The sequence below is a fragment of the Manis pentadactyla genome, chromosome 8, assembly GCF_030020395.1.
Source record: "Manis pentadactyla isolate mManPen7 chromosome 8, mManPen7.hap1, whole genome shotgun sequence".
NCBI classification, from domain to species: domain Eukaryota; kingdom Metazoa; phylum Chordata; class Mammalia; order Pholidota; family Manidae; genus Manis; species Manis pentadactyla.
In genome coordinates this window covers 113624507-113650922 of record NC_080026.1, presented here as the reverse complement: position 1 = coordinate 113650922, position 26416 = coordinate 113624507, and the positions used below count along the sequence as shown (strand labels likewise).

The window sequence follows — 26416 nt, the reverse complement described above, 5'->3', positions numbered from 1 at the left end:
CCAAGCCTAATTTTCATCAGTCTCCAATCTTCTGAAGCATAACGAACAAGTTCTTACATGGAGAACAAATTCTTACATAGTGAATAAGTTACATGGTGAACAGTACAAGGGCAGTCATCACAGAAGCTTTCGGTTTTGCTCATGCATTATGAACTCTAAACAGTCAGTTCAAATATGAATACTCATTTGGTTTTTATACTTGATTTATATGTGGATACCACATTTCTCTCTTTATTATTATTATTTTTAATAAAATGCTGAAGTGGTAGGTAGATACAAGATAAACGTAGAAAACATAGTTTAGTGTTGTAAGAGAGCAAATGTAGATGATCAGGTGTGTGCCTGTAGACTATGTGTTAATCCAAGCTAGACAAGGGCCATAAAACACCCACGTATGCAGAAGATTTCTCTCAGAACGGGGGGGCGGGGGGGAGGTTCTAAGCCTCACCTCTGTTGGGGATCCTACAACTTATAGCCAAGTTAGACAGAAGTTGTGGGTAACCTACTTGCTGCTTGTGATTGGCATCTGAAAGGGGCAGTCTCAAGGGATGAAGCCCTTACCATATGGGATCTGTTAAAAAGAAAAACACAGGCCCCACATGGGGTCACTCCTCCTAGGCCAAGACAGGAACTGGGGCTTAATGCCCAACCTAATTGCAGTTTCAGACTCTCCTAGGAGTGGAATTTTAAACCAGTCAGCCTGGAACTTCCTAGTGAGGTCATCTGCATAAGCCCCCATTACCCCCGTAAGGGAGGGTGACCTTACTTGAAACAATCCCTAATATCTTCTTTTGATAGTGACTTTTTGCCCCACTCTCTTCCATACTGTACAACTCCTTGGAGCATTTCTCTACTTGCTAGAGGGGATGCTGCCTGATTCATGAATCACTTAATAAAACCAATTAGATCTTCAAATTTACTTGTACGAATTTTGTTTTTAACAGATTTGATGCTGTCTCCAGGTGGATAGTGTCAGGATTGAGTTACATTGTAGGACACCCAGCTGACATCACAGAGAAGTGATTGGTGTGGGAAAAACCCCACACATCTGGTGTCAGAAGTGTGGTGAGTGTGATGATAATGTGAGAGTGCAGAAAGAAACAAGAGGAAAGACTGGGGTTTTTTCCTAAAGCACCCAGGTAGCTCAGAGTCCTTCTTGGAAAATTGGAATAGAGGCAATGTTCTAAATGGCCCCATCAAATGCTACAGGAAACAAAATGACTCCACCCAGTTCCCCTGTGGTCCACCCACCTCTAAGCATAGCCACACTCTCTGGGATCATTCCCCAAAGCCTGCTGTTTTATAGTTTGGGGTGTTCAGTACTAGCTTTGGGGCTTGGACATTCAGGAAGGTTAGAATGCCCAGTTATGTGCAGGAACACTCAGAAGGGCCACATAGAGCAGTGTTAGCCAAATGCTGGGTCATAGACAGAGGTTGGCCCTTGACCACTGGCTCAAGATGAAATGGAAAAACCAGGAAAGGGTAGTGATTTTTTACTAAGCTCAGTTTAATTTAAAACTCTGTCTTTTATTCCAAGATTATGTCCTTCCTAACTTTTTTTTTATGTTAAAATTGCCTTTCTGGGATAGTAATGATAGTAATGAAACAGTAATGATAGCAGATGGCAGTTTATTTTAATGTTCTCAATGGCGTAGTTAAAAGATGGCTACCCTGTGTGAATTCCCAAAATTGCTTTTGAAATGTTAGTGATCCAAGGGATCCCAAATCTGGTAACCACTCACCATTCTGGAGGCCCATGTGACCCTAATTCCCCATGGGTGTGGGAGGCCACAGAGAGAGCCTCACCTTGAGAGCAGTGGTGAAACATCACCAAAAAAATCATTAAAATGCCTGGAGTTGGGCTTTGCCACCCATAAGTTCATGTATAAAGAAAAGTGCCATTGCCACTGTGGTTTTATTTCACAAACACTTAGAGCTGACTAGATGCCCAGCCCTATCTCAAATGTTATACTGATATGATCTCACTTAATCCTCATCAAGCCTATAAGGTAGGTGTTATTATCTTCACCTCCTCTTTAAAGATGACGAAACTAAGACGTGAGGGTATTGAAAAACTTGTCCAAGATCACAGCTAGTTAGCAGCAGAGCCAGAAGTTGAAGCCAGGGAGTCTGGCTTTGTAGTCCATGCTCATAATCCCTACACCATGCTGACTGGTTAGAAGCAATTTTAAACCTTTCATGGCATGTAATGATCTATTTTCAGCCTCTGATTCCATAGACAAGCTGCCTGTGGACTAAGCTGTCACTGATCTCTTTTGAGCCCTTTTCACACCACCACTGGAAGAATCAGAGTAGGTGGATGGCCCTTTGACAGTCTGACAAGACAACAGTGGCAGAAGCAATTAACTTTGGATAAGATCAGCAAGCCCTTGTAGTCTGCAACCTGTATATAAACTTGGCTTATCAAAATCTAATTTTTAAAAAATCCTGCAGATTTTCTGAATAGGTTACCTGTTCAAAGGCAAAGTTTCTGGAAAGCTCATAGGATGAAGGGTTTTGTCTGGGCCACCATTAGAGAAAAGGGTATATGGCACTGACTCGGAATGCCCACATCTGTTTGACTCTCTAGTTTATATCTGTTTCTGGCCTTCTTTCCTACCCCCTGTGTATTAGTTTCCTGTTGCTGATATAACAAATTACTACAAATTTAGTGGCTTAAAACAGCACAAAAGTATTATCTTACTGTCTGGAGGTGAGAAATCTGAAGTGAACTGCAGTGAGTTAAAATTACAGTGTCACAGGGCTGTGTTCCTGTGTTCTTTCTGGAGGCTGTAAGGGAGAATCAGTTTTCTTGCCTTTTCCAGCTTTTAGAGGCTGTAGGCATTTCCTGGATCCTGACCCCTTTCCATCTTCTTGGAGGCAATGGCCAGTCCAGTCCAGTCTTTCTCATATCGTGTCTGGATTGCCTGAGGGCTTCAGCCCCGGGCAAGTTCACTCTGGATTCAGTGAGACCGAGAAATGACAATGGAATGTTCTTGGGGTTAAAGGGTTTATACCTGGTTTTATTCTCCCAGCAGTAGTTCGAGCACTAGAATCATGTCTGCATCCATCAGTCTGCAGGTCTGTAATCCTCCTCCATCTCTGCCTCCGCCCAGAGCACTGGGCAGAGCTCCTTATACAGTGACTCAGTCAATAATAGCTCATTGCCTATGGGTGTGGAAGCAGTAGCCTAGCAGCAGGCCAGTTACATCATCAAGTAGTTTAGGTTCAGGTGAGGATCCTGGCCATAGGAACTTCTTTTTTTCCCACACTCCACCTCTCTAGGATTTTTGCCTCACAGTGTACACGCCGTCAATCTTCTGTGATGGTCCCTGTGCAAGAAAGCTGAAGTATTGTAATCAGATTCCACAAACAGCAGCAGAGGATAATAACAACATACAGATAATAACAAAAATTATGATACAGGGAACAAAACGTATAATATTCCTCAAGCTTGAGGAGATCAGTTGCCACCAAGTGGTCATCCCAGCTTTAGTCAAACCTGCTCTACTCAGATGAGTTCATGACTCACACTTTCTACAGGAGAAATCAATCTTTTGCAATGGTCCCTGTGTGAGAAAGCTGGAACCTTGTAACAACAAAAATTAGAATAATAGTTGTCCTCAAGCCTGAGGAGATTGATTGCCACCAAGCGGTCTTCCCAACTATATTCAAACCAGTCCCAAATTTGCACTTTCCACAGGAGGCCAGTGGCAGTACTATTAGGGAACTCCATGCACCCCAACAAGTAGCAATTTTTTGCTAGGGTGTGTGCCCAATCCACAAAGACGTTAGAGGAGATTAACCTTAAGTGCAATAAGACACATGTTTTAATGACACCAATTTAGGCAAATCTTGTCCATCAGGTAGGATGCATGCAAGAGAGTGGTCCTGTGATAGGACTGTGGCAGGAAGGCAGTTCTGTCCAGGTCTAATATACCATACCTTTACCCCTCTCCCTGTTGGGGTTACTGAGGGGTCTATATATAGTGCTACTAGAGGTGCATGCACTGGCCATAATGATAAAACAAAGCTCCCCCATAGATCTCCTACCTCTGGCTGTTTAGGATATATTATGGTGATCTTTGGGGGCTACTCTACTGTTACTTCAGGAATACACATGAGGCCAGCTTCGAGGCCTTATCCCCAAGGTGCCAGGAGGGCCAGCCGTTGTTGGTCCATGTGTCAAAATGTCCAAGGCCACATCCACTGAATGGAGTCACCAGGATTTATTGCAGTTGGTGCCAGCAGCAAAATATTCTGGTGGCCAGATATTGGCTTTAACAATTTCTCCATGGTTTGTACTTGTAGTTGTATAAGAGAGGCAACAATGTGTGTTAGCATGTTGACGGGGCTCAATGCCCCCTTCCAGGGCTTCTCATTCAAATGCCTTTCACTGGCACTGTCCATTAAGTGGACTGACCATCCCCCATAGACCATTTGTGCCTGACTTTAGGCCAGATTTTAACAAAACATTGTTCCTCTCTATCATGCCTGCCCTGGTAGGATTATATGGTATATGAAACTTCCATTTTTATCCCTAATTGTTGCACCCATTCTTGTAGTGCATATCCAATAAAGTGGATGCCTTGATCACTCTCAATTATCTGTGGTCAGCCATAGGCTGCAAAGGAACTCGCCAGGCCTCTTTTGGTCATCCATTGGTCTGCACAATGCATAGGAAAAGCAACCAAAAGTCCAGTAGCTGTGTCCACACAAGTCATGGCATATGGTACCCTTCTGACATGGGCAGAGGCTCAATATAGTCTATCTGCCACATGATGAGGGGTATCAGCCCCTTAGCTCTTGTCCCATGTTGCTGTGGGACTTGTTGTAAATCCCTTTTAGAGCCTACATTGCACTCGGTCCAGGCTCTGCTGACTTCTTCAAAGGTCAAAGGTGGGCTCCATCAATGGGGTACAGCCCACATTGTCTTTTGCCCTGCATGCAACAAACATTGATGTAACCACTGGGCCACATTAGAGGCAGGCTTTCCTTCCAACCAATGTATATGGGCTAATTCATCTGCTTCATCGCTTCCTGGGGATGCCAGTGGCAAATGGCCTGTTACTCATGATGTACTATAACTGTTTTAGTGTGACCAGAGGCCCGTAAGTCTTGCCACGACTCTTGCCTCCAAAGGGGTTGGTGACCAACCAACCAGTTGGAATGGTACCATGGTGGTAGCCACAAAGCAAGCCTCGATAGATAGCCCAGCTGCCAGTACAGACAACTACTGGGGAGGACTCCTGGCTGATCACAAGCCACATTGCCCACAACTCTGCCCATTGACTGCTCTTCTGCTCACCATCTTCCGTCCATATTATCTCAGTCTTAGAATGGAAAGCTATGGCCCTCCATTTTGGGGACTGCCTATGGCTGGAGCCGTCTGTGTACCATTTGTCTTCAAGTATAGGGGCTTTTCCCTCCTGATAAGGGCTCTAAAGAAAATTCTTCCTGCCTTTCACTGGTATGTCACTGGCCCCAGTAAACATTGGAGTTCTTTACTCAAGGGGTGAGCAGAGGGGTTACTAACTGCTGTAGGTATGCACCCTACTTGGCCAGTGTAGGCTTCTGTGCCATGCCACTCCATGGCTTTTGGGTCCAGTCTCATACCCACACCGTGATGAGATAGGTGATTATTACCTTCATTGGGACTGTTCCAGTGATGAGCTCTGTAGCCAGAAAAATGTGGCACATGGCAGCCAATTGTTCCTCTGTTAAGATGTACTGTACCTATGCTCCTTTCCAGAGTTGCAACCAGAATCCAATAGGTTGGTGAATTCATTCAAGCCACTTCCAGAGACCCCAACAACTGTCTTCAGTTACATGAACATCCAACTCACAGGTCCTTGATGGATCTATCACACTCAAGACCTGCAGAGCCTTGACTGCCCATTTTGCTGCAGTAAAAGCTGATGCACATGTCTCACCCCAGTTCCACTTTACACCCTTTCATACAAAATGATATAAGGGCCTCAGAATTTGTGCCAAGTAAGGGATGAACACTCTCCAGTAGCCTAAAAGACCCAAAAGCTCCTGTAACAATGCCACCGTTGTAAGGATAGGGAAGGCCTGGAGTTTATCTATGACTGCTTCTGGGATAACTTTAGTTTTACCTGACCAGATGACCCCCAAGAGTTTAACAAACCAGATCCCTAAATCTTGGTACTATTCACAGCCCATCCTCTTCCCTGTAGGTGTTGCAGCAGTCTAGGTGCTACACCTTCTAGATCTGAAAGAGAATCAGACGTGAGCATGATATCATCAATATAAAGGTACAGCTACACCATTGGCAGTTTCTCCCATGCTGCTGAGTCCTGTGCTATGAGTCCATGACAGATGGTGGGACTGTGAAGGTATTCCTGTGGAAAGACAGTGAAAGTCCATTGCCATCCATCCCACATGAAGACAAAGCTGTCGATGGATGCTTAGCATGTCCCCTCAGAACTGCCTTCACCACATGTGTCCTTAGTCTGAACTCACCTGCAGTGGTTTGCAGCCATAGGCCCTGTGGGATATCTATCCCAAAAATATACTCAGGGATAGGAGAGATACACACAGTATACTCCTTTGGTGGTAGATGCCCCCTATCCCCAATGGGATTTGGGCTTGTTTCACTCTGATAACCTTACCCTCATATCCATCTATAAGAGTGGGGGTCCTGGGAAACTGCCCAGAGTTTTTCATAAATCAGTGAACATTCAGCTCCTCTGTCTACCAGAGCGAGGACACATTTACATTCACTGGGAACCAATGAATTGATACTTCAACATGTGGCCTCCAATCCTCCCCTGGTCCCTCCCCTCAGTCAAACCATATGTACCTATCATCTTCCTGTGCAGGTTCAGGCAAGGTCAGCTCACTCTCCAGAAGTCTTGCAAACCCACAGGCCAGACTTGTGGCTCTGTCTCTGGCCTCCATTTCTTGCTCCTCAGTGGCCAGAACTGCGGTTCCAGTTTTCAGTTGTTGCCATAGCTCCAGTAAGATTCTACTTGACTTCCCATCCAGTTTCTCTGTCTGCTCCTGCCCCTATAAAATAAACCCCATTTGGATCCTCATGACCTTCATGGGGCTCTTTAAACTCTTCCTTTGAGTAGTGGACTGTATTTCCTTCTGTGCTATCATTGTTTCAGCATCTACCAAGTCTGCTACCATATGGGTAACCTCACTTATGGGTTGCCCATTTGGCCACTAGGGACCCAAAGAGTGACATGTGAGCCATTTGAAGCACCATGTTTCTCCTCCCTGCAGTAAAAGGCTCCTCATCTGGGCCATAATTCTCTGGAGTATAAATGGCATTATACATTCTTAACTTCCATAACACCTGTTGGAGCTCGGCATTCGTCTGCCATCTAGCAGGGGAGGATGGTAAATCATCCTGATTGGGCTATGCAGCATAAAGTGTAGCCATAAGCCAATTGAGGAGGGTGTGATTTTCTGGGGTTTGATGTGCATTTTGTAATCACTGCCTCAAGGCAGGATGAACTGTCAGGGAAGCCAGCTTTCCCATCTCTGATCAAGACAGAATGGCCCCGGGAAAATTCACTATGGATTTGGTGAGACCAAGAAATGACAATTTCCCTCCCCTCCACCCCACCACATCCCACAGATGCAGGAGCCAAGCTCATATCCACTTCAAGGTCTTCTGCCGAAAGCAGGAGCCCAAATCCACCAGCTCAACTTGAGTATAGTGGTGGAGCATAGAGTGCTCCATGACCTGGGGAGGGGGCTGCATCTCTCCCAGAGGAACCTGTAATTGCTGCATCATTATTTTCTTCACTACAACTGGATGGGCTTTCAGTAGAAGAAGGCTTCATCCTTCATTGGCTCCTCCTCCATTTCCAGGGCTGAGGCATCTTTCTCCCCCAAGCGCCTCCTCTGCTACATCCTTTACTATTCTACAGTGCCTCTCAGCAACGCTAGCTCAGTCTTCAACAGCTCTCTTACCTTCACCTCAGTGCATTGCAGCTGGCATTCTCATGCTGCATCTTCTTGTGCTTCTGGCAGGAGTACATCCTTCTCCTTCATGGCCTTTGCCTCTTCCACAGTGCCTTGCTGCACCACTGTCTCATTCTGCAAAGAATCATTTATGTCCTCCACAGCACCTCGAATGCCTCTTCTTTTGCCTCTTCATGGGTATGTCCCTCTCCTTTGTGGCTTTTACCTCTTACACAGCAGCAATGCCATTTCATTCTTCAACAAATCCACAGCACTTCTCAGCTTGTATTATTGTGCTGCCATTTCTCATGTCTCTTGCAGGAACACATTCCTCTCATCTGTAGCCTTTTTTAATACTGTGAGAAACAACTAGTCCATGGTTTCCATTGCCTTGTGGGAACTCTGTTCCTCAAAAGACCTTATTATTATTATGCCAAGAGCCAATTCTACTGCCTCCTCTCCAACTGATTCTACTTCATCACCTCCACCTACCCCAGTCCTGGGGAGGGGCCCAGTCTTCTAGGAGGCAAGCCACCTCAGACCACATGCCCACTGGGGGACACTTGAATGTCTCTCCGTCCATAGGGGCAGACCACTGAAGCACCCCTCCCATGAGAGCAGCCTGTTCCATTCTTTGGTCTACAGCAAATCCTGCCAACTACACCAATTTTCTTGCCTGAGAGTTTCAGCCCCGGGAAAATTCACTATGGATTTGGTGAGACCAAGAAACGACAATGGAACCTTCTTGAGGTAAAAGGGTTTATTCCTGGTGTCTTTCCAGTAGGTTTCAGCCCTGGACAAGTTCACTATGGATTCAATGAGACTGAAAAAAAAAGACAATGGAACATTCTTGGGGTGAAAGGGTTTATACCCAACTTTATTCTCACAGTGGCAGGTCAATCACTAGAATCCCATCCACTAAGAGCAAGTCTGCATGCAGCAAACCAGTCTCTGCCTCTGGGCCTCTCTGCCCCAACAGCCACTCTCAGTCTCTTCCTTTGGCACTGCTGCCACTCCAGTCTCTGCTCTCCTGCAGCTGTGCAGCCCTGCAGCCAATGCAGCTGTCCAGAGCACTGGGCAGAGCTCTATATAATTCAGTAACAACATTGCCCACATGTGTGTAGTAAGCAAGTGTACCAGGGCCAGGTGAGACTTCTGGCCATGGGAACCGTCACTTTCTCCACACCTGGTTTTATTCTCACAATGGTAGGCCGAGCACTAGAATCATGTCTGCAGCCAGCAGTCTGCAGGTCTGTAATCCACCTCTGTCTCTTCCTCTACCCAAAGCACTGGGCAGAGTTCTTTGTATAGGGACCCAGTAATAGTTCATTGCTAACAGGTATGGAAGCATTAGCCTAGCTGTAGGCGAGTTACATCATCAAATAGTTCAGGGTCTCAGTGGAGGATCCTGGTCATAGGAACTTCTATTTTCCCCTCAGTGTCCCTCTGACACTGACTCTTATCCTTCTCTCTTCTACATTCTGGGATCCTTGTGATTATATTGGATCCACCTGGAAAATTCAGGCTACTCTCCCTATATAAGGTCAACTAATTAGCAAACTTAATTACATCGGCTGTCTTAATTCTCCTTTGCCATGTCACTGTAATTTACTCACAGGAGGTTCCCAGGATTAGGCCATTATTTTCTTTACCACACCTGCAAGTATTAGATGCAGATTCTAGGACTTAATCTATTCTCTCTCCTATTGGCATGGATTTTCCTTCAGATAGTATCTGGCTAAAAAAAAAAATGGTTGAAAATAACTCTTTTGGGTTTTCTGTAAGTATAAGTAATGAATTCAACTACCATCCTCAAATGAGAGAAGATTTTATTTATTTTTTTAACCCAATAGGACACTTGTTCAAGAGTGCTATAGGTGCCAGTAAGGGAGGACTCCAGTTTGTGGCAGGCTTGGAAAACTGTCTGGGTCCTGGGACTACACCCAATTCATGCCAATGAAATGTAGTCATTGAGGGCTAGTATATGACATCTGCAGTGAAACCAAGAAAGAGGAGTAAGAGATTTGTGTTCTGAAGGTGAAGTGACATAGGAATTTATTGTCCCTGATCTTGAGTCAGTTTCTTTGTTTGGGTCAGTTATATAGTTTCTGCTATCAGACGACTGTTTTTTCACAATGGCTCCTTGCATTGGTGAACAAGAAAAGTCACTTGTTGTCTGGGCAGCAGGCAGCATGAGGTGGCTCAGATTGACTGCTGCCATAGCAACATTGATTGTCACACTCAGGCATGAGTAGAATTAACATTGTCAGAGAACACATGGACCACCTGCATCAGAATAACCTGGGGAGTTTGTTTAAATTTAAAATTTTAAATTTAGTCTACCAAAGACTAGGATAGGGCCTGGAATCGGCCTTTTAGAAAGCTCCCCAGGCAATCCTTATTCCTGGTAAAGATTGAGAACCATTGGTTGAAGAAAATAATGCATTCCTGTTACAAATCCCTATGTATATCTTTGCATGAGACCTCACCTCTTGGTCTGAGACCCAGAGCCACTTTCTTGCTTACAAAGGCCCAGTCTTAGAAACAAAAAGTAGCTGTGCTATCTCAGGAATTATGATGTCACATACTCAAGTTGTGTTGAGTGCTAAGAGTTAAGTTGGCCTTTCATGATTTCTGCAAGAATGGAACTTTTTTAAAAAAGGAGTATCTATTAACAACTTACAGAACTACTTTGGGACTCCTGAAGTAAATTTCCCAAATTAGGAAATGCTATGCAGGACTAAGTCTTTGATACTATTGGGAGATACCATTCTCTCTATAGGAAAATGGGACTGTAGTGCATAAAGAACACTACCAAGAATGCAGGCTTTCTTATATTTCTGCTGTCATGAGCCATTGTTGCTGATGAGAGTGTGTTCTTACCCCTTATGTGGTTTAAGAATAAGTGGATTAGTGGATGTTCAAAGTGTTGTTTTTGTATTTTTCTAATACTACTTGTTGTAAGATAAATTTTAGCCGAAATAAGGCGAAGAGAGGCAACAAAGGGCCAGGTAGTTTATTTGAATGCCACTCCCGGGTGATGTTCCGTGGCCTGAAACACAGGCCAGGGAAGTCACACCTGGTCAGGGAGGTGGGGGCTTATAAAGGATTAGGGAGGGGAGGAGTGGGCAAGCTATCCTAGGGGGCGTGTAGAGGTATGATTGGCCAAAGGTGACATAATAGACAACTAGAAACTTTTCTTCCTTCCAAGAGGGAGGAGGCTGACATCCGGGTCTTAGTTGGCACATCAGAAGGATGGAATTCAGGAAGAGCTGTCCCCTTTCCATATAAGGCACAGACTTTGGGGTCTGGTCTGTTCTCCCCCTATGGCATCTCTGTTCTGTCTGCATGTCCTTGTTTTTCCTTCCTCCAACCTAACACTTGTAACTCAAGGCCTGGGTAGTATGGTTTGCTAGTTGTAGTGGACAGTATTGACTGCTTACTTAGCATCCGTTCTCCACCCCTTTTCCCTGTCAAAAATCCCAGTTTTTCTCAGATATCCTCTCCATCCCAAACCCAGGGACAACATCTGATTACCAGTGTATGATCCTTTGTGTTGAGGAGAATTGCCCCTGGGCAAGTTCACTCTGGATTATTCGGTGACACTGAGTAACAACAACAGAATGTTAGGGGTAAAGGGTTTATACCAAGCTTTATTGTCACAGTGGCAGATCGAGTGCTGTAATGACATCTGCCTCTGAGGCAGTCTGCATGCAGCAAGCTTGTCTCTGTCTCTGGGCAGAGCACTGGGCGGAGCTCTTTATATAGTAACACCAACAATAATGGCTCATTGCGAACAGGTGTGTAAGCATCAGCCTATCAGTAGGACAGTTACATCATCAAGTAGTTTAGGATCAGGTGAGGATCCTAGTCATAAGATCTTTCATTTTCCCTACATCCTTTCTTGACAATGATTATTGGTCTAGAAGGTCTACATGTGTTCTAATACATTTTAATTATGTTGATAGAAAGAACTTAGAGTTTGTGGTCAAGGAAGGGTCTCTCTTTTTATTAAGATATCATTGATATATGTTACCCATACAAGATATATCTTATAAAGGTTCCACATGAGCAATATTCTGGTTATTACATTCACCCATATTATCAAGACCCCCCCAACCCATTGCAGTCATTGTCCATCAGTGTAGTAAGATGCTATAGAGTCACTACTTGTCTTCTCTGTGCTATACTGCCTTCCCCGTGACCCCCTATATTATGTGTGCTAAGCATAATGCCCCTTAATTCCCTTCTCCCTACCTCCCCACCCACCCTCCTCACCTCCTTCCCTTTGATAACCACTAGTCCCTTCTGGGAGTCTATGACTCTGCTTTTGTTTTGTTTCTTCAGTTTTGCTTTGTTGTTATAGAGTGAAATCATTTGGTACATGTCTTTCCCTGCCTGGCTTATTTCACTGAGCATAATACCCTTTAGCTACATCCATGTTGCTGCAAATGGTAGGATTTGTTTTCTTCTTATAGCTGAATAATATTCCATTGTGTATATGTACCACATCTTCTTTATCCATTCATCTACTGATGGACACTTGGGTTGCTTCCATATTTTGGCTATTGTAAATAATGCTATGATAAACATAGGGGTTATGGGGAAGTTGGGGTTCCTATGGCCAGGATCCTCACTGAACTTAAACCACCTGATGATGTAACTGGCCTGTTGCTAGGCTACCGCTTTCACACCTTTAGGCAATAAGCTATTATTGTGCTATATAGAGGCAGAGGCAGAGATGTTAGTGCTCAGCCTACTGCCGGGAGAACAAGCCGAGTAATAAACCCTTTCACCCCAAAGAACGTTTTGCTGTCAATTTCTTTGGTCACACTGACTCCATAGAGAACTTGCCTGGGGCTGAAACCCATTGGCAAGACAGGGTGCATAGGTCTTTTTGAATCTGGGATCTTGTTTTCTTTGGGTAAATTCCTAGGAGTGGAATTCCTGGGTCAAATAGTATTTCTATTTTTAGTTTTTTGAGGAACCCCCATATTGCTTTCCACAATGGTTGAAGTAATTTACATTCCCACCAACAGTGTAGGAGGGTTCCCTTTTCTCTGCATCCTCACCAGCATTTGTTATTCCTTGTCTTTTGGATGTTGGCTATCCTAACCGATGTGAGGTGTATCTCATTGTGGTTTTAATTTGCATTTCCCTGATAATTAGTGATGTGGGCACTCATATTCCCATCATATTCATTTATTTATTTAAAAATATATATGGAACCCCCAGTGTGCCAGATCCTGGACAAAGTGCTGTATCCCTTCTCATGGACAAGACAGACACTGCCCTCCTGGAGCTTACAGCCTAATGTGGAGGCTGTTATAAAAGACACAATTGCACAAACACTTAATTGCAATTGAGGGAAAGGACTAGCAGGGAAGGGACAGAGCGGTATGAAAGAAAATGCTAGGGTAGGGGGATTGGGAAGGCCTCTCTGAGTAACATTTGTTCTAAAGCCTGAAGGATGGATAGAGTTCAAAAGGTGCTTTTCAGGAAGAGGAAACAATATATGTGGGACATGGGTTCCAGAAACTGAAAAGTGGCAATTTAGAAAGATCCCAGTGGATATGGGAGAACTGGTTCTATTGATGTGTTTGATTCCTTTTTAAAAAAGTGTTTTGAATTAATTTTTCTGTGATTAAAAAAATATATTAAAAAATTTGCCACTTGAACCAATTTTAGCTGTACAATTCAGGGATACTAAGTACATTTACAAAGTTGTGCAACCATCACTTCTATTTTCAAAAGTTTGTCATCATCCCAAGCAGAAACTCTATACACCTTAAGCAATAATTCTCCATTCTTCCCCTTAGCTCCTGGCAACCTCTGATCTACCTCCTGTCTCTGTGAATTTGCCTATTGTAGCTATTTCACATAAGTGAAATCATATTTGTCTTTTTGTGTCTGGCTTAATTTACTTTGCATAATGTTGTCAAGGTTCATCCATATTGTAGCAGGCACAAACATTTCATTTGTGTGGCTGAATAATACTCCATTATATGTATGTACCATATTTTGTTTATCCACTTATGTTGATGGACAGTTGGGTTGCTTCCCCCTTTTGGCTACTGTGAATAATGCTACTGTGAACATTGGGATACAAGTATCTGTGTGAGTCCCTGTTTTCAATTCTTTTGGGTATATACCCAGAAGTGGAATTGCTGGGTCAGTGGTAGTTCTGTTTAGCTTTTGAGGAATCACCAAACTGTTTTCCATAGAAGCTGCACCATTTTACATTTCTACCAGCAATGCAGGAGGGTTCCAGTTTCTGTACATCCTTGCCAACACTTATCTCCCCTAATTTCCATTATAGCTGTCCTAATAGTGAAGTAGTATTTCTATGCATTTGATTCTGACTCCTCTGTCTCCTCAGAAATCCATCTCTCCTGAAGCTCTGAAGCTCTTTGGGGTCACTGATCTGGCATGGGGCTTATAATGACCTACTTTCTTCATATCTTACTCAAGTGCCTAATTTCCCCAGTAGATGTTCACCACTCTGGGGTAAAGCGTGGGTGGGGGATCATTTCGAATCTTCAGTACTTACCACCTGGTAGGTATTCAGTAAATAAAATGAATTGTGATAAAGGCTGCAGGTCTTGTGTCTTTCACATTGTATGTTTACATTGCCAAAGCAAGTTTCCAACAGGCACCTAAGAGATTTTTCTTGATTCAAATGAATTAATTTTCATGCATGTATTAGGCAATTGCTTGGTTGTTTACATTCCATTCATTTAAACTGCAGAGCTGATCCATGCCACTCTTCTGCTTTATGACCTCAATTACAGTTGACCCTTGAACAACACAGGGTGACTGGCACTGACTCTTGTTTAAGTGATAATCCATGTATAACTTTTTACTCCCCAAAAACTTAACTAAAACCTCCTGTTGACTGGAAGCCTTAACTGGTAACATAACGGTTGGTTGCAGATCTCCAAAAAATATTCCAGTATATTTATTGAAAAAAATCCCCATATTACTGGACTTGCACAGTTCAAACCTGTATTGTTTAAGGGTCAACTGTGCTCTCCAGTGAATTTATGGCAAGATTCCAGATTATTTATATGGTCTACAATGCCTTCGAGATCTGGCCCTGCTCTTCGCAGGACCTTTTTGCCACTTTTTCCCTCTCTCTAGGCTTCTGGTCATTCTGCAAGAGCACAAGGCTCATCCCTACTTTAGGGCTTTTGTACTTACCATTACATCTTTTAGGAATTCTTCACTCTGCCAAGCAAACCCCTCTCTCACTTTTCTGTTTGAGTCCTATTCATCCTTCAGGTCTCAGCTGAGATGTTATTTCTTCAGGGCAATGTTTCCTGACCCTCTCCCTACCTCAAAATCTAGCCCCTATTTTTTTTCTCCCTCATAGCTCCTTCTACTTTTCCTGCATAACACTTAACAAAAATTGTAGTAAAATTATTATTTGTTTATTTAAAGCCCATCTTCCCAAGCAGTCAGAAACCTCTGGGAGGGGAGAGACTCATGTCTCTATTGATCAGTGTCAGACACATGGTAGGAGCTCAGTACATGTTTTTGAAGAGACATAGATGCTCCTAAGTCTTACATAGATGTCCTGTCTCTGAATGTTTTCTGATTGTCTCCTCACATAGTGCCTTGTACTGGCATTTATCACAGTTAACTGATGACCCTTTGCTGTTAGAGAAAGAAGGCTGAAAAAAGAGAAGAGACCTCCAAGGTGGCTGATTGGATCTAAGACTGAAAGCTTCCTTGGAGAAAGATTTTTGGACAGCAGGAGGCTGTTTCTAGGCCACAGGCCAGTGTGTTAAGCAATGTTTATGTCTCTCAGAGCTGCCAAGGATGAGAAAATTGATGAGTGAATGCTGCTCAGATTCTGGGGAAAATAGTTAATCAAAGGGGTAGGAGGGCCGTGTAAGTGCTTGGGCAGGAAGTTCGGTGAGAGGCCATCCAAGGCCACTGTAGGATCATCTGCCTTGCCAAACGCTGCTCCAGCTTTTCAGCCAATATCAAGTTAGAGATCCCAAGCAAGCCACTTAAGGCTCCTCATTGCTTCCTTAGGCTCCCCAACTTGTTAGAAAGTTGTTTCATTGTTGGCGTGGCTTGTCCTATTCCTGAAAGTTGTGTGGCAAAATGTCCTGTCTTTTTCTTTCTTTTGCATTAAAAAAAATTTTTTTGGTTGCAAAAGCAATACATGAGTACATTTATCTTCTAAAACATTGAAACTAAAGCTAATACTCCCTTTGAACATTACTCCCAATCTTAGTCTTTAGAGAGAACATTTGATAAGAGTTTGGCATGTAGCTTTATAATCTGTTTAAAAAAAGAATGTATGAACTTCATGTGTGATTGTCTTAGTTTGGGCTGGTATAACAGAATCCCAGAGACTGAGTGGCCTGTAAACAACAGACATTTATTTCTCATGGTTCTGGAGGTGAGAAGTCCAACAGCACCGGCATCAGCAGATTCAGTGGCTGGTGAGGGCCCACATCCTAGTTCAGAGACAGCCATCTCCTTGCTGGATCCTCACAGAGTGGAAGGAGACAGGGAGGTCTCTGGAGGTCTCTTTTATAAGGGTACTAATTCCATGTATAAGGGCTCTGCCTTCATGACCTAATTACCTTCCCAACCAAGGCCACACCTCCAAATATACCATCATATTAGGGATTAGGTTTCAACATACAAATTTAGAGGGAACACAAACATTGTCTATAGCAATAATGACAAGAAATAACAGTATTTATGTTGGTGTTTTAACTTTTTATTTGAAATAATTTTAGATATACGAAGTTATAAGGATACAGTACAGAAAGCTTTGGTAAACCTTTCTTTGACTCAGGCTCTCCTAATAAAAACAGTTTACATAACTGGCTCATTGATCAAAACTAAGAAATTAACATTGCTACAATACTTTAAACTATAAGCTTTATAAGAACTTTACCTGTTTTTCCACTAATGCCTTCCTGGTGTTCCAGGATCCCACACTGCATTTAGTTGTCTTGTCTCTTTAGTCTCCTCCAGTCTGTGACAGTTCTCAGTCTTATCTTGGCTTTCACGATCCTAACACTTTTGAAGAGTCCAGGTCAGGTATTTTGTAGAATATCCCTCTATTTACGTGTGTCTGATGAATTTTTTCGTGATTAGACTGAAGTCACACATTTTGGGGAAGAATTCTTTAAAAAATATCAAATATATATATACATATAAAAAGCTGGAGTTTGCTCTTTTCATTCAACAATATGATTTTGAGATACATTTATATTAATATATAGATCAAAATCACTTCTTTTAAATTCTCTACAAAATCCCATTATATGAGTATTCTACATTTTATTTAGTCATTCCTCTGTTGGTGGGTATTTAGGCTGATTCCAAATTTCTTTATTAGCAATACTGTAGTAATTATCCTTGTGCATATCCCCATATGCACATGGAGTTATGGTGGATAACTAGAAGTGGTATTGCTGAGACATGGATTTAATACATGTTCAGTTGCTCTATGAAGTGGCTGTACCAATTCCAATTTACATTCTCTTACTATTATGAAGCTTGAAATTGTTACCAACCTCAGTTTTAATTTCCATTTCCTTGGTTCCTACTGAGGTTTGGCATCTTCTTTGTGCTTATTGGCAACTTGTATTTCCTTTTCTGTGAATTGCCTATTTATATTTTTTCCCATTTTTCTAGAAGATTATTTTCCTTTTTGATTTTTAAGAGTCCTTTATATGTTCTAGACACAAATTTTTAAAAATATATTACAAATGTTTTCTTCTAGGCTGTTATCTCTTAACTTTGCTTCCCATTTTTTTGTTAGTCCATCTCTCTGATTTTTAAATTTTTCTTCTGATTTATTTTTGAAACAAAGTTCTTGATTTTAAAAGTAATATAAAACAATGTAGAAAATCTGGGAAATTTATGGAAATTATAAAGAAGAAAAACCACTCCAAGTCTTGTTACCAAAAGAAAACCACTGTTAACATACTCAATTATATATTTCCTTTTAGTCTTTTGTGTGTACATGCATACTTTTTTTGCTCAGTTGAGATCACATTATATATATATGTAATATATTTATTCAGTACCTTGGTCTTTAGACACAAACCTTGGCTTTTTTCCATATGCATCTAGTTTAAAGGTGGTGTTAGACTAAAGGAACCCAACTCCCATTCCTTTTTCCCACAGATCCTGAAAAATCTAGGTGAAAGGCCCAAGGCCTGTCCTCAGCTGACCTGAACTAAGTTGGCTCAAAAACACAAGAGAGGGTAGAAATGCTCTAGCAGAGCACTTATTAAGAAGTCTTCGAAGTTTTAGTTGACTACAAGCTCAGTGAGTCAATACTGCAGGTGCCAAGAACTTTATTGCATGAATGCAAGGCAGTTAAGTCCTACAAGGAGGAAGCTATGGCCCGTTTTGCTTTGATGGTACCACAGACATTTGGTTCAGGCTTGAGTGACATGCTCCAAAGGAGCCACAATAAAAAAATCTAGGTGCATAGAAGAGTAAGGACAAAGACCCTCAAACCAGGGCATAGGAAGAACAATGGAAGGATTGGGAGATAATGGTTTCAGGTAAGAAGACCTTGGGCAGAAATCTTCAAGTATCTGAAACGTAGAAGGTTGAAGAGAGATGAGACCTGCTTTTTCCTCTAAAACTCCAAGAGATAGAATTTGGGCCAGAGAATGGGAGCTTCAGAAACACTTCCATCTAGTTACTTACTAGTTAAACACTACAACTAGGGTTAGCGTTAGGGTTAGGGTTAGAGAACAAGGAATGTATTGCTGAGACCAAGGAATGTATTGCTCTGAACATTGTGGGCTTTCTGTCACTGAGGAGCCTTCTTTCAGAGCAAACTGGTGGTGGATGGCTTGATATAATATCTAACATGTTTGAGTGCTATGTGCCAGGACTGTACTGAGGACCTTCCTCTATTATCTTATTTCATCCTGTCAACACCCTAAGAGGTAGGCACTATTGTTATCTATTTCTGTATTACAGATGAGGTAACTGGGTATAGTGTGGTCAGGTGGACTCACCCAATCTCGTATAATTTGTAAGTGGTAGAACTGGGATTCTAACTTGTTCTGACAAACTCCAAAGCCCGTACTTTCAGTCATCAGGAGTGGCATGGGGATCTGGACCAGAGGAGCCTTGAGGTCCGTTAGTCTAGAATATTCTGTGACTGTGAAAAGAATCTCCCCCTACTCCAACCCCTCCCCCGGTATACAGGCGATGGAATGGTTGTCAACGTGCGTCACCAACAGTTCGGCAACAACTGATACGCTTTGTGTGAAGATTCCCAAACCCGCGAGACGGACCGAGGCTCAGTCCAGCAGCGCAGCCAGGGAGCGACGCGGCCGTGGCCGCGGTGCTCTGCGGCGGAGCTGGGGTACGCAACAGCGCGCCGGTCCCTGATTGGGCGCGAGCTGGGGGCGGTGCCGGGGCGGCGGGGGCGGTGCCGGGGCGGCGGGCGGGAGGAGCGCGCGCCTAGCGGCTGCGGCAGTTACACGCAAGGATCGCTGCCGTGCGGCGGGGCTGGTGAGTGCGGCGGGACCCGCGGGAGCGCGGGGAAGGAGCGGGCCGGCCGGCAAGCGAGGGAGTCAGGAAGGGGGTGTGCGGCCCAGCGCGCGACCTGGGGCGGGGGTCGCCGCCTCCCCCTCCCTGGCCCCACCCAGACCGCCGCACCCCTCAGGCCCCTCTCCTCGGTCCGGGCGCCAGCGGACACCGCGTCCGCGTTTCTGCACGCCCCCAGCCCCGGGACGCCCCCGCCTGGCGCAGCCCCTTCCTCCGCGCCGTGGCGACGCCCTCGGCCTCGCGTCACTCTCGCGCCTTTGTTTCCCAGCGGGGGGCTCACCGGGACCCGCCTTACCCTCGGAGCGCGGCCCTCGGCCACCCCGGAGCAAGCCTTGCCGCGTTCCGCGCTTTTCTCTCACCCATGGTTGCATGCCCCGTCCCGCCTCAGACGAACACCCTTTTACTCAGTTCTTATTTTTTCCGGCCGACGTCGGGCTTCTCTTCCCGTCCGCACCCGAGGACAGCCTTTCCGCCCCTCTTGATGGGCCTCACCTCTGCGCGTTCCCGTTTGACCCGGAGGAACAGCGGCCACTGTGGTAGGATGCAAGGCTGACAGCGTTTTAGCAAGAACCATTAGAAATTGCCAACTTGATAGCCCATAGGCCAGTTTTGTTGTTTGCAACACTTCCTGGAAAGCTCACAACGAATTGCAAGACGCCTCAAAAAAAAAAAAAAAAAAGCTCGTTATTTCCGAATAGCTTCGAAGTCAGGGGTCAGCTGTCCGGTGGCGGTCTGTTGCTTTCCTTTTCCTGTAGATCCCTGGAGCCAGTGAGAGCTGAGGTGAGATGCAGCTCGGAGGCCTGCATCGTTAGTTGTAAGCGGAACATTTGGGGGAGGGGGTGGGGATTGACCCCGGTAGGCCTCAGCTTTTAAACCAGTTGGTAGAGCTTGGTGTCAGTCAGATTTGTTGTTTTTACATGCTGTCGGCTTTAGGGCCGTTATGCTTGCGAGATGCAGTATTGTAAAGTACCGTTCTCTGCAATTTCTAGTCACCAATATAGGGTGGTATATGTGTGTGCGCACGCGCGTGTACGTGTCCGGGTGCGCATAGGTTCTTGGTTGAACCGTACTTGTTTCATAATGTCTACACACTTCTTTTTGCCTCTTAAAGCAGTGTATGCAAACTGCTGCCTGTAATGTGAAAGGGAGAATATTGGAACAGGAACGTTTACTATGGAAACTTAAGGTTATTAGGGTTTATTTTTAGATATTTACTACGACACTTTCCAGAAATGGTTAGACTTTATCCCCATAAAGACATGCAGGCCTGAAGAGGTTAAGTTCAAGAAGATACAACTAGTTAGTAATTAAAATCAGAACTATACATGCTGAGCTGATGGGTAGCCCACAGACTTTATTTCTGAAATGCATTCCTATTGGGATGTAAGCCACTACATTTTAGCACTATGGGTTGCTGCATTACTCTCATTGAGCCAATTTAGATTTTAGAATTTAGTAATCAACTGATCTGTAAAATGAGAGGGCTGTAGGAGATGGTCTGCAAGGTTTCATTCAGTTCTTAGGTTTGATTCCATGGTATTAAAATTTGCAATCAGCTATAAGTTTCCAAAAGTTTATAATTGTTAGGATTTATATAGATATTTATGGTATCTTCAGTGCTTACTGGTGACATCAGGTGTATCTTCCAAAGAAAACCAAATTACAGTGGAATGTTAAGAGGATGGATGTACTTACATCAGTCTCTAGGCTGTTTCTACTGTTTTATGGGGAAAGAAAGGAGCACACAAAATGTGTTTGTTTTTGGAATATGTCTTGATTGCTTAACTCTCTTACCAAAAAATCCACAACTTTTCTTTTTCAGTGCAATAGTAAAAAACCAAATATATTTTTTATAATAGTGCTCTTTTCCAGTTCTTATCCAAACATAGTTTTTATGTAGATAAGATTGCTATGTATGTATTAATTTTGTACTGACATATCTGGGAAGTTAGTGTATGTAGAGAATTCATCTACTCTAAATTTGTAGAGGCTCAAATGCATACGAGGCTTTCAGTACATTTTTGTTAAATGAATGTAGTGTTTTGAGCTGCTGAGATAACATCCACAAACATAAAATGTTAAATATTACAGGGCATATGTTAAGTGAAATGTAAACAGTAAAGGCAGGCTAAAACTTCGAACCAGAAAACAACATTGTATCTGTTGAAGGGCCTGGGTTTTGTAGCCTGGTTTTGAGACCTGGTTTGCCACTTACCATCCGTGCAGCTTTGGAGAACTTTAACCTTGAGAGCCTCACTCAGTTTCTCTCACTGTGAGAAAGGGAAACAGAGCAAATTTCACAGGGTTATGTGCGTTAAATGGGATAATTCCATTGAAGCAATACTGGCATACATTAAGTTCTCCATAAATGCTGGTTTAATACTGTTTCTTGGTTCAGAGTGGAGAGGTTACTGTCTGTTGGTGAGATCAGGGAAAACATCATAGACAGGGACATACTTGAGAGTAGGGAGAAGGTGCAAAAATTGACATAGAGTTTAAGGAATAGAATGCTCTCACTAAAAGGGTTTGGTAGAGCAATAGTAGCAGATAAAGCTGGAGAGAAATTCTGATAAGCTTTTTACAAGATACGCTACACGAATTTTTTGCAGATAGAGCAGAATTAATGAAGTGAGATAACTTTTTAAATAAATAGTTGGTATTTGTTTTGTTTTTTAGGTTCAGACCTGAAAAAGTTACTGGCTTTAAAGAAGTTAATAGCAAATTGTTATGGAGTGCTAAGGTCTTTATCATTTTATGCAGTAAATCTTGCGACTTTTTACCGTTTGAATTTTGTGTTTTGTGCTTGCTTATAAAAATTTGCAGTGGCTGTTTTTTTTGTTGGAAGAACAACCTTATCAGCAAACCAATAAATATAGCAAAATTGCCAGCAGAGCAGCAAAACTGCCCTCTTTTTAGGCAGAATACAGAATCAGAAGGATTAAATTGACTTGGAGGGTGTTGAACTATTTGTTCCTACCTTTCTATGTCCCTCTTGGTTGGGAAGTATTATTAAAAGTGTGATAAAACCCTGCTCTGTCAGGGTCTGCTTGGAAAAAGACGACTGAGTCTGGTGCCTGAAATTGAATGGCTAAAAAAAAAGTGTGTGTGTGTGTGTGTGTGTGTGTATGTATGTATATTAATATGTTTGTTTCAAATGTCCAGCGGAATACATGTTTTTAAAAGCTGCTTGGTTCAGTTTCATGGGATTTCTTTAATGTCTTTAAATTAAAGAAATTCTTAAATAAATTTAAACTTTATTTTAAAATGTGAAATAATTCAAACATTCAGAAGATAATGTAATCATCTAAATATAGACCATTATATTTACTTTGTGTATGTGTGTTTTTCCATTTTCTAATTATGTGTTCTCTTTTACATATTTTTCTAAGGGATAAAATTACAGATATAATTGAGGCCTGTATGAATCCTTGCTAATCCTATCCCCCTCTTGCTGTCTCCTAGAGGTAAACATGGTCATGAATTCATTATCCTTCCCATTGTATTTTTATACTTTAACTAATTTGCATATGTTTCTGTAAGTGCATATGTTCATCTTTAACATGTCATACATACGATTCTTTTATATTCAACATTGCCTTTCATATATATCCATGTTAATAGAGGTACCTTCATTTCATTCATTTTAGTTCTATAGTATTGCGTTATATGAATAAAACTGTTTATGCATATTTAGGTGTTTTTTTACTTTTCTGCTATTATTAACAATACTGTAATAAACATTCTTGAGTATGTCATCTTGCTTACTAGATGAGAGAATTCTAAGCCTAGAGAATTCTTAGGTTGTAGGGTATGAGGATCTTTAACTTTATTAGATAATACCAAATTATTTTCCAAAATGGTAAATACAAAATACCCATCATCAGGTTATTTCCGTTTTGCCATATCCATACAAACATCTAATTGTCAGACTTTCAAATTTAAAATAAAGTGAAATTTCATTTTAATTTTCTTTTTCTGGGTTATAAGTGAGATTAAACTTCCTAATATCCATAAATTGTAAGGTTTTCTTTTCTGTAAGTTGCTGTTTATATCCTTCTTAAGTTTGTAGCTGTCTTTATACTAATCCTCTCTCAGATGGTATCGCAAATATCTTCGCAGTGTTTTGTTTCTCTTTTTGATGTGCAAAAGTTTCACATTTCTACTCCAACTTTTTATTTGAAAATTTTCAGTCCTACAGAAAAGTGCATTAATAGTTCAGTGAGTACCCTTATATACCCTTTACCTGGATTCACCAATTAACATTTTGTCACATTTACTTTATCTTTCATATATAAGTTTTTTTCCTGAACTATTTTAAAAGTTGCAGATATCGTGACACTTCACCCTAAAAAAATCTACTTGAATATTCTAAAAACAGGGATGTCCTACGAACTGCAATAGTTATCATGTTTACATTGATGCAACATTATTATCTAATATTGGTGTATATTTAAAAACTTCACAGTTGTACCAAAAATGACCTTTAGAGCTATTCTCCAACCCCACCTTGGTCAAGAGATCATGAAATGCATTTAGTTGCCGCGTCCCTTCAGTTAACTTTTTCCACAATAGGTCCTCAGCTTTTTGTTTGTTTTCTTAATATTGATACATTTGATGAGTCCAGACCAGTTTTCTGAGACTGTCCCTCAATTTGTATTTGTCGGATCATTTCCTTTTGTTTAGATTCAGATTAAATGTTTTGTTGAAAAATTACTGTTAAAAGCAGGAATAAGCTTTAAATTTTAACATAATCAAGTTTATCCATCTCTTCCTTTATGCTCTGTGTTGCTTTGTCCAAGAAAGCCCTCCTTACCTTGATGTCATTATAAAGCTCTACATCTTTATTTTTTTCTAAAAGTTGCGTAGTTTTGCTTTTCTTATTTAGGTTTATGGACGCTTTTTATTTTTTCTGCTTAGTCTACCTTTAATATAATGTTCAGTTAACATTAGTGTTACACATTCTTTTTCTACCATTGTGTTTTTTATAAAATTCATAAGGAGAGGCAGCTTTTGTTATTCTAAATTTGGACTAGAACATCATAGAAAGTGAAAATTTTGAGTTGTTATAGTCTAAACACTTTACACCACAGATTTCCATTACTCTATAGTATTTTGTCTAGTTTGCCTATAAAGATGTGTATTACATGTATTTGACTATTATCTTTGAAAAATGGCGATTTTTAAAAACTGATCATGTTAGAGTTTAGTTGGGCATTTGTGTATGTATATCTAGCTTATGTTTTAAGAGCTCTAGGTAAACAAGGTAAAAGTGTGAGGTTGAAATAGCTCAAACATTCTGTATCAAAATTATAAGAATTTTAAGATATAACTATAAGAATTTAACTGGTATCATGCTGTAAATAAGGCCAAGATATGACTTAAAGAGTAAACATGGGAATCTTTCACAAATCTGAGGTCAGTAAATGCCATATTTTTAGCCTTGAGCTATTTACTTTTGTAGTAGGTTTGATGAGATAATTCTATGTGGAACTAAGAACTTTAAAGAAAAAAAAAAACCTATAGACAGTAGATTAGATGTGGATACTTAGGTTGATATGAAAAAAATTGTGAAATTGTGTAGCCTTTGGAACACAATGAACACTCTGAAGTTTTGACTCTGAAAGTAGAAATCTGTTGTATCATTTCATCCAAACATAAAGGACAGCAGTCGCTCCTTATCTATAGGGCATAGTTCCAAGACCCCCAGTGGCTGCCTGAAACCATGGATAAGTATTGAACTCTATGTATACTATGTTTCTTACTATACATGCATAACTTCTGATAAAGTTTAATTTATAAATTAGGCACAGTAAGAGATTAACACTAACTAATAATAAAATAGAATAATTATAATAGCAAACATAAAAATTATGTGAATGTGGTCTGTCTCAAAATATGGTAGCATTTTTACCCTTCTTATTTTGGTGTGAGATGATAAAATGCCTACAGGAGATAAAGTGAGGTGAATGATGTAGACATTGAGATGTAGCCATAGGCTACTGTTGACCTTCTGAAGGAGGATCTTCTGCTTCTGGGGACCAGGGTTGACCAGTGCGTGCCTGGAACTGTGGAAAGCGAAACTATGAATAAGAGGGGACTTCTGTACTACACTGTGCAGAGGCCACAGGTGTTAAACATTGTGAGCTCTAGCATTATAAATAATAATTGTTAAGCACTATGTGTTAGCCGTTGTTCTTGCCACCTTGCACTTATTAATGTGTAAATCCATGTTCCAACTCTGGCCATTTTGGAGTGGGAGAAACTGAAGTGATTGTATAATTTGCTCAGGCATAGAGCTGATTAGTTTTGGAGCCAGGTTTTGACCCCAACACAGTATAGTTCCAGAATCTGTACTTTTCACCACAAGTATAATTCTATGACCTTGGCCAAGTTATTTAACTCAATAAATGTTAGCTGCTGCTGTTATTGTTATTAAAGCATTGAACTTATGTGTATCTCTGAATTTTTATCAAGTGGATTAAAATATAAATGTGAATTTGTATACAGAAAAAATGGAAGTGCTATGTTGATTATTTCTGCCTTTCTGATTTTTATGTCTATTATTTTTTAAGAGGGAAGAAAGCAGCTGAAACAAAGTTAATGGTGAGCCAAGAGTTCATTGGTAAGAAAATGAGCTCTTTTTAAAATAAAGGCAGAATTTTTTACCTGCTTTTTAAAAGAATATTCAAGAGTCATTACTGAAGTTGCAAAGTATTATATATTGGTTGAATATAAAAACTGTTCAGCTCTGTTACCTTTATGCTTTTGAAAAACCATAGTTAATTGTAGCAGTGTTTTGAAGAAAGAGATTCATATGCTCAAGCTCAATTATAAAATACTTTCTTTACATGCTTTCTTATTCCTTTGTGTCAATAACTATGTTATTGCTGAAAGTCTGGTATTGCTCCAAACATTAAGTCAGAAG

The 26416-nt window shown here is 41.6% G+C and overlaps 1 protein-coding gene across 5 annotated transcripts in view; it reads left to right on the top strand.

Moving 5' to 3' along the window:
* Positions 1-26416, top strand: part of NT5C2 (5'-nucleotidase, cytosolic II) — a 155554-nt gene that overhangs the window by 47911 nt on the left and 81227 nt on the right. The window contains exon 1 of one of the 5 annotated variants that reach the window (XM_036898869.2): positions 19366-19455. The exons of 1 other annotated variant lie outside the window; for it this stretch is intronic. The gene's annotated coding sequence lies outside the window, so the exon portion shown is untranslated. Of the gene's footprint in view, positions 1-19365; positions 19456-19904; positions 20028-20164; positions 20272-26416 lie in introns of those variants that run through there. 3 more of the 5 variants (XM_036898870.2, XM_057506270.1, XM_036898868.2) reach the window with 3 other exon arrangements.